A 9,823-nucleotide genomic window follows, 5' to 3' on the forward strand; every position below is an offset into this window, starting at 1 on the left:
TGTATATGTATATGTATATGTATATGTATATGTATATGTATATGTATGAAAGAAAGGGACATAATGAGTTTGAAAAGGGGGCATGAATGATATAATTACAAATAACAGAAAAAATTAAAAATATAGAATTGCCAATTTGGAGGACTCGGGAGCTGATCAGGTGAGAAAACTTGTAGCTCCTACAGTCCACATCAGGCATGTTTCAACCACTTGTTAGCTCTAGCTCCAGGGATTTAACACTGTCTTCTGAGCAGACACACACACACACACACAAACACGCGCACACACACACACACACACACACACGACTCAAATGTTTAATATTGTCTAATTAGTATAAAATGCAAGCAAAGATTTATTCTATATTTTTACAGCCATGAGAATTAGGTAATTTTACTACTACAGTAGTTTAAGCAAAAAAAACATTTACTACAGCTTTCTCCTTCCTCTTGCTGGTAAGGTCCTAATTTACTCATCTTAATCTGAATTGAAGAGTTGATTGTCTTAGCATACAAGCCATTTATAGGCAGAAATGTTGACTATTGTGCCTAAGGTTGGGTAATTTGACTATGTAAAGGTAATCCAGTGCAAATCCCAGCAAAGTCAGGAACAATTGGACTCAGGGCATGCTTCTTTGTGGATTTTTCTCTGATTGTTTTTCTTGTAAAGCTTGTGAAGTAACAGAAAAGGAAGTGAAGGAGAGTTAGAAACTAACTTTCTGGACTTTGATCTCTTGCTTGAAGGTAAGCATAAGGGAGCTTAAGAGTACATATATGAGGTTCAGTATAATCATTTCAAATGATGGGAGATCCTCATGGTTATGACAACACGACTAACAAAAATTAACTATGAATACTACCTTACTTGATGGCTGAATGAGAGGATAATAAAAAAATCTTCAAGGAGGTATCTTTTGCCATCTTGAAGACACTGAATGATGTCAGAGAGCTGCGGGAGCATGCAGAGTTCATGATACAGAACCAAACTGAACTCATGTGAAATTTAAAGCATTGCAATTTATTGGTAGCCTACCCTCCAGAACTTTCTGTGATGCTTCTCCTCCAGTCATCCACCTTAAGTGTGAATTCTCCATTTCTCCTCACCTGCTCTTTCTACTGTTGCCTGCATCTGCCTCAGACACATGGCCATATACATATATAAACATTCACACCTTTGAGATTATAATTATACTTCTCCCTCCTTTGTTCTCTCTCTTCACCATCCCATATAGCCTATTGTTCAAATTCATGACCTCTTTTTGCTTTGTTTTTATGTGCATCTTTATTTGCTAAGTTACAGCCTCTTGAGCATTTCTTCATCCATTTCAGCATCTCCTAGACTATTTCTTTAATAGATTTCATTTTTCTCCTCAAACCACTTGTTTGCCATCAGGTGATTTTAATTTTATATTTTAAAAGAAACTGTAGGTAAAATGGGAGCTGGAGAGATGGCTTGGCAGTTAAGATCAGTTGATGGCTCTTGCAGAGGACCCAGGTTTAGTTTCTATCACCCACACAGTGTCACTCCAGATCCAGAGAATCTAATACTCTCGTCTTGCCCATATAGGCACCAGGCACACAAGTGGCACTCAGACATACATTCAGAGAGAATACTCATATACATAAAATAAAATAAAAATAAAAAATTATAAATTTTTAAAGAAAGAATTATAGTCACATTAATATGAAAGAAATTTTGGTTCATCCAGAGAAAGGATAAACTATACTTGTCCACTCTGTTTTCTTGCAAAACCCAAATTTCTTAGCTTTTTAATCTTCTATCCTCTAATGGTAAATTATAAGTTTGAAATTATAAGTGTCCATAGGCAGATATACTTAAGATTAACTTGTTAATCACTGAGCCCTGTGAAAGTAACACTCATTAGCCTTAACATTCAAATTTATGTACTAGTTTCTCATAGGTTACAAGAACTCATTATTACAAGTGAATAATTTAATACTACAAAGTAGACATATGTGCTTGAGATTTGTAGTAGCGGCTAATACTAGTAATAAACCTCTCTGCCTCCCTTGAAGCCTGTTTCCTTTGATTTCCTCTCAAACCTAGGAGAACAGTTCAGAAAGCAACACCAAGCGGTGCAGCCTTATAATTAGCCTTGAGAGACCTGACAAAAGTAATTATGGCAAGAGCCTCTGATGTAATATTATTTGCACTGGTACATTATGATGATCTTTATACAAATTCATTAATGTTGCTTCCAAAAACCCATCAAGATAGTTAAATACTAACATATGCCAATGATTCCTTATTCAAAATATTTGGAATCTACCTGTTTCAGAATTTCAATTTTTTTCCTGAACTTACAAAGGCAACTCTACACACACACACTGTGCATTACATAATACCATGTGTTGGATTGTAGGCCAATATCCTTTAATGAAATTAACTAATATTTTCCCAATCCAATGTATAAAACACCTTTTAATAAAAGATCATAAGTGTGCTGAAACAACACCACTTTGGTCAGTGTCTACCACCAGAGGAATTGGAAAGAAAGGCAACAGTCTTCATGATTTTTTTTTTTTTACTTCAGCCCAGTAAGAGATGCAACTTCTGATTCTTTATGGCATTTATCCAAAATGATAGGAATAGATAAATGTGCTCCTTTTTACAACATGCACGACATGGTATCTTTTGGGAAAAAAAACAAATTTGAAGGAACATAATCACAGTATCACTAAAGTAAAGAGTGGTAAGTTTAATACATAAATATTGCTTTAAAAACTAATACTGTATTGACTTTGTTTAAATTTTCCAAGAGCAATGATATATTCGACAAAATTTTAATGCTGGTAATATTTTTAACATCCAAAGAAAATTACTTTTTATGTTCAGTTAATTCTGCTACAGCACTTGTTTTGAAAGCATTAATTTGTTCCCTTGCTATTGGGAAGCTTTAAAACAGCTTTTAAATTTAAGTCAAACTTTGGATTTCCAACCTGTTAGAAACAAGCACTTTCGTCATTCTTCTAGAATGAGGAAAAACTGCATACAGTTGAATGCCACATGCAAATACATGCAGTGGGCATACCAAAACAAAGCACCCTGCATTTTAGGAGTCTTCTTTATACACAGCTGACATTAGAACTACTGTCCCAAGCACATAATCCTCCTAGGATTTTCGTTCTTTCTTTATTTTTTTATTTATTAATCATTTTATTTATTTACATTTCAAATGCTATCCTCCTTTCCAGTCTCCCCTCCACAAACTCTCTACCCCTTCTCCCTCCTCTTTGCCTCTATGAGGGTGCTCCTCCACCCACTCACCCACTCCCGCCTCACCCTTCTAGCATCCCCCTTCTATGGGACATCAAGCCTCCACAGGACCACGTGCAACCCCTCCACTGATGCCAGATGAGGCAATCCTCTGCTACATATGTAGTGGGAGCCATGGACAGGTTCACGTATACTCTTTGGTTCATAGTTTAGTCCCTGGGAGCTCGGAGGAGTTCTAATAACTCACTGTTTGCAATCATACAACACTCATTTTCACAAATAGATTTCAAATGTTTTTGAAAATAAAATATCATACCTGGTTTGGCATTAATCCAGTTGTTAATTACCAATATGTATAAAACTGTTAATCACTCTTACTAAGTCTCTTTCTTTAAATATGTCACTGATAGTTTAGGGAGTATTGTACTCTGTATTAGTTATTCTGTTGCCTTGACAAAATACTGGACAAAAACAACTTAGGAAAGGATTGTTGCTTTACAGGTCCTGGGGTACAGTTTACTATAACAAGGAAGGTATAGCAATGCAAGTAGAAGGTGACTGGGTACATTACTTCCACAGTCAATAATTGTAGAACAATGAATAATTTAGCTCAGTTCCATTTCCACTTTTCATGAAGAGGGTGTGAGTCTAAGAAACGGTACCAACTACAGCTGGGATGATCTCTCCCCAATTAACTTAATATAGATATCTCTTCACAGATTGTCCACTCACTTGTCTTTTCCGTGATTCTAGATCTTGACAAGCTAAAAATTTACATTCACTAACACATGCTTCAACTTATTTTTTAAAGAATTTTCACTTTGATTTCCATAGTATAATACATTTTAGAAATGAATGCAATGCCTTGTTGCAGAACTCAATGTTAATGAAATATAAAAGGCAAGACATCCTAGCAGAGATATTGTAATTCCTGCTGAACATTTATCCAATGATCATCCATATTAAGCATCATCTGCAAAATGAGTAGGGGAAGATGCATACCACCTTCTTACCTTATAGAGAAAAATAGAAGTGCTATTTTAAAAGCATACACTTCTACCAACAACCTGGCCACATGTAAAATATCTTAGATCTACAGTTTAGAGTAATTTCCCCACTGAGAGATTATTTTACCAAGTTATTTTAGGACCTCAAACCTGAAATTGGTTCATTTTTACGTATATTACATGAATTAGACCTTGCCATTTGAAAACTTAATTTACTTTCAGAAAGCTTTAGAACTATGTCTGAACATTGATATTTGTGTAACCCCCTGTAGCCCCCAATTTTGCTTCTTTCACTTGGGCACTGGACTGTATGGTTGCCAAAAACATTTGAAAGTCAGTGCATATGACTCTAAACCTGACAGAATTAGTGCTCTAGAGCTCCTAACACTGAACACTAATGTATTTTTCATTACTGTTTAATGTTGGAAAATCCTGTTTCACAGAGCCCAAGGATTAAATTGCTTTATTTGGAGAGAACAAGTGTATTCATCTTTTTCCTGAGGGGAGAAAAAGAAAGAAAAAAAGAAGAACAAACATGAGATCACTCGCATTTCATAAGGGTTAAGGTCCACATGTAGGAAATTAAGTATAACATTCCAAAACTGGGAAAGCACTTAAAAAGAAAATATTAACATTATGAAAGACTTTGCATATGAAATGTGGGAATAAAAATAGATAGTAAAATTGATTGTAATATGTACATGAGTAAGTATGCATATTTAATTATACACATATGGACATGTATTAATATACACATACGTAATTGTGGTTACTATGCATAGCAATGCTACCTGCAGCAGAAGTATTATAATATCATAATTTGTAATTTTGGAATGGCTATAGTTTTACCACTATTTTTAATTGGCAATATACAAACATTTAAAGAAAATTCAGCAAACCATAAAACTAGATGATCTTGAGTGATTTTTCTTTTGAACAACACCACTTAATAGGAACTTTCTTTTTAATAACTTCCATAAAAGAAGTATGGCATAGGCAAGTAGATGTCATGTGTTTGTTTGGAGGTGTTCTAAGCTTGAACTTTAAAATAAAACTTCTTCTGGCTGTAAAAAACCACAATGGCTTCTTTTTTTCTCTACATCATTAAATGCTTTCTTATATATGATTTTAGATGGCAAATCTGTACTGTGACAGTATTCCTCTTGTCACATTGTGATAGCATGGCTTAAAATGCTTCCTTTCACATAATATTGTTCTTGCCCAGGGTCCTAAGAAAAGACTTTCAATGAAGAAACGTATCTATCTATGAGCAATCAACTAGATATTCAGTAGCTATGCATCAGAATGATAACTGAAGAAAACACTATAGGAAATTCTTTAGGGCCCATGAATGAATCAAAATCACTTCTATCAGTAAATCCTTTGGGACCTTACTTTATACCAGTACTGTACTCCATGGTTTCTGACATATAAGAGAAGTTGAAATTGGCACGCCACTAAGAAATACATATTCTGAGAGAAAAGATGTGCTTTATCAAATTAATATCATAGTATGGCAACCTCAAAGGCTAAACTTATATTAAGAACAGTAAATGTTACAATTATAGCAAAGAGTCACATTCTTTTTCTAAAATAGCATAATAGAAAGTCTTGAATAAGGAATTACCACACAAGTGAATTTGTGACAGTTTATGATGATGGGTAGTGTCAATTTTCAACTTGATAGACTCTAGATTCACCTTCAAGATGAGCCTCTGGCCTTGACTATGGGGAATAATCTTGGTTGCACGTTGACAGATGTGGAAAAAGTCATCTTAATTCCCAAGGCACAGAATTGTGGACTACATAAGATCAAGAAAGCAAGCTAAGCAATAGCTTGCATTCAGTCAGCCCTCTGTTTTCCAATTGTGGATGTGATATGATAAATTACATCAAGCTCCTGCTCCCTTGACTTCCCCACTATGGTAGATTGTCCTTTGAACTATGTCTTAGTTAGGGTTTCATTGCTGTGAGGGGACATTGTGACCACAGCAACTCTTAGAAAACATTTCATTGGGACTGGCTTACAGTTTCAGAGGTTCAGTCCCTTATCATTATGACAGGAAACATGGCAGCATCCAGGAAGACACTGTGCTGGAGGAGTTGAGAGTTCTATATCTTAATTCAAAGGCAGCAGAAGCATACTGTGTTCCTCACTGGCTGTAACTTGAACATACAAGACCTCAAAGCCACCTCAACAGTGACACACTTCCTCCAACAAAACTGGACCTATTCCAACAAGTCCTTATCTCCTAATAATGCCATTCTCTATGGGCCAAGCATTCAAACTCGTGAATCAGGGGTGGAGGCATTTCTATGAAAATCACCACAACTGTAAGTTAAAATAAAATATTTCCCCTTTGAGTTGCTTTTGTCAGAATATTTTATCATATCAAATGGAAAAGAAACTACAACAGTGGCTGACTGAGCAAGTCATTTCAACTCTTCTGGCCTTGGGTTCATCATCTGAAGCTAAACTATAAACTCTGTGTTCTTCTCATTCTTAACATCTTCTTCTACTACAGTCAGCACAGCACATAGTCATCAGCATATTATCTTTATCTCCATCTTATACCAACCAAATGAGTAAAAAAGGATATTAGATATAATAGATGTATTATAAGTAACAAGTTCAAGTTTGGGCATAAAAGAAACTGACTCCAAGCCAAGTTTGCCGTTCCTCTAAAGCCTGTGCTGTTTTATAGCACTTTGCCATCCATTACCTTTCACTCTGTGTTTTAGAAGTTACAGTAATTTAGGAAGGAAACAGACACATAAACATAAATGAAACATTTAGAAAATGTACAAGATTCTGTGGCTGTGACTCATAAGAAAAAAATTGTATTAGTCATATCTGTACCATGGTACTGGCCAGAGATTCGTATGTGAGTTCTATTCATGTTTAAACCATTAATTTGCTTTGGTTCCTAGACAACTTTCTCATCTGAAAAATGAAAAAACCTACCAGGTCCTTTGTGCCCTAACACTTTATGCTTCCTTGACTCTAAACAATACAAATCATATTTCTGTCTATGTGATTATGAATATGGATGCAAAAGTTTAAAAATATTAAAGAAATATTAAATACTAGTGAGGACATTTTAGGATTTATGAGATTGGGATTGAAAAGACAGTACTGAGGCCGAGAAGCATCTAAAGAAATGTTCAGCATCCTTAGTCGTCAGGGAAATGCAAATCAAAACAACCCTGAGATTCCATCTCACACCAGTCAGAATGGCTAAGATTAAAAACTCAGGTGATAGTAGATGCTGGTGAGGGTGTGGAGAAAGAGGAACACTCCTCCATTGTTGGTGGGACTGCAAGATGGTGCAACCACTTTGGAAATCAGTCTGGCGGTTCCTCAGAAAATTGGACATAGCATTACCCGAGGATCCAGCTATACCACTCCTAGGCATATACCCAGAAGATGCTCGAACATATAACAAGGACATATGCTCAACTATGTTCATAGCAGCCTTATTTATAATAGCCAGGAGCTGGAAAGAACCCAGATGTCCTTCAACTGAGGAATGGATTCAAAAAATGTGGTATATTTACACAATGGAGTATTACTCAGCTATTAAAAACAATGAATTCGAGAGGTTCCTAGGTAAATGGATGGAACTAGAAATTATCATCCTGAGTGAGGTAAGCCAATCACAAAAGAAGACACATGGTATTCACTCACTGATTATTGGATATTAGCCTAGAACCTTGAAATGCCCAAGATGCAACTCACAGGCCACATGAAGCCCATAAAGAAGGAAGACCAAGTGAGGGTGATTCGGTCCTTCTTAGAAGGAGCAACAAAATACTCAAGGGAGCAAATATGGAGACAAAGTGAGGGACAGAACCTGAAGGAGGGGCCGTCTCAAGACCACCCCACCTGAGTATCTATCCCATGTGCAATCACCAAAGGTAGATGCTGATGTGGAAGACAGGAAGTGCATGCTGATAAGAGCCTGATATGGATATCTCCTCAGAGGTCTTCAAGAGTCTGACATATTCAGAGGCAGATGCTCACAACTAGCCATTGAACTGATCATGGGGTTCTCAATAGAGGAGTTAGAGTGAAGATTGAAGGAGCTGAAAGGATTTGCGGCACCATGAGGAGAGCAACAATACCAACCAACCACAGCTCCCAGGGTCTAAACCACCAGCCTGGGAGCACTTGGGGGGGATCCAGGGCTTCAGCTGAATATGTAAAAGTGGAGGGCCCTGCTGGGCATAGGTGGAAGAAGAGAACCTTGACCTCATGAAGGCTGGATGCCCCAGGGGGTGGGAATTTTGAGGGTGGGGAGGTGGGAGTGGGGGGGTGTAGATAGAGGTTACATCCACAGAGAAGAAGGAGGAGGGGCGAGGGGATTGGGGGTTCTGAGGGGGTGGTGGGGGATGGGGTAAGGGGACAACATAGGAAATGTAAATAAATCATCCAATAAAAAAAAAAAAGAAAAGACAGTACTGAGGTAGTTTAGAAATTTTAGGGATGGTTTTTAAGTAAATAAGGATAGCTGAATCCCTAGCAGAATCTGTAAATAAAATAATCACCGCTCTTTCTCCTATCTGTCTTTTGTGCAACTAAGATTTTCATACACTGAGTTTATTTAAAAGGGGAACCACTTGTACTAGAAAATTCAGCCAAGGATTTGTCATACTTTTGCTCCTGGGATAGTATTTTTCTTTTTTGATATGAAAACCAAGCCACTGTTTTTAAAATTCATGTCTGAAGTGGAAAGATTGAAAGAAGCGATTTTTTTTCCTCTGATCACTCCCTGCAAAGTGGGCCTCAGAACACACCAGCTGAGCCCTCTGTTAGGCAGGGAAAGCCTCTGGCATTTTTCTGCTTTTCAATTCTGTCATTGGGGAGGTGGGACAAAGCCGTACCATCTACAAAGTGTATCCAAAACGTGCTGGTGTTACAAGCTATCACTTGACATCTATTATCTTCCTCCTGTGGAAGAAGGGTGACTATCTGCTACAATAGTGATTTCTTTTCAAAGGGCTTTAATTGGGGTATTTCTCCTGGGCCAGATTCTAACTAACTTTCTTGATATGTGCCTGCCTGGACAGCAGTGGAAAACAACCAAACAATAGCAACGTCAGGAGTCTGAGGACTTCTGTCCCAATCTGCCCCCTCTGCAAACAAGCACGAAAAAAAAAAATATCTCTATTGCTGCTTAGGGTGCTGCTAACTTAGCAGAGCTCCTAAAATGGTGTAGCAAAAGGCAAGGTGTTCAGCCTTTGTTCTGCATAACCATAGAAATGCATATAGTCTGCCTTTTACAAGGAGCACTTTGAGGTGTTGAGTTGGTGAAGAGATTTGTTCCACAAATTTGAGTTACACACTTGTGAACTATTTTTTCTGAAGTATGGATTTACTCTTGTATACACAAGCTAACATCCTTTCTTGAGATAAGTCAGAAGGTGGCCTTATATTTTATTTGAAGTGCAAAATGATTTTCCTCACAACGAATTTGTGCATCTAACTAGTATTTTCAGAAGTGTGGCTTCTTCTTCTTCTTTCTTCTTCTTCTTCTTCTTCTTCTTCTTCTTCTTCTTCTTCTTCTTCTTCTTCTTCT

At 37.0% G+C, this 9,823-nt stretch overlaps 1 protein-coding gene across 3 annotated transcripts in view; it reads left to right on the forward strand.

The window, feature by feature from the left end:
* Tenm1 (teneurin transmembrane protein 1) overlaps positions 1-9,823 on the forward strand; it is a 559,933-nt gene that overhangs the window by 199,256 nt on the left and 350,854 nt on the right. The window lies entirely within an intron of this gene.

The sequence above is a fragment of the Grammomys surdaster genome, unplaced genomic scaffold (assembly GCF_004785775.1).
Source record: "Grammomys surdaster isolate TR1022 unplaced genomic scaffold, NIH_TR_1.0 60, whole genome shotgun sequence".
Classification (NCBI taxonomy): Eukaryota; Metazoa; Chordata; class Mammalia; order Rodentia; family Muridae; genus Grammomys; species Grammomys surdaster.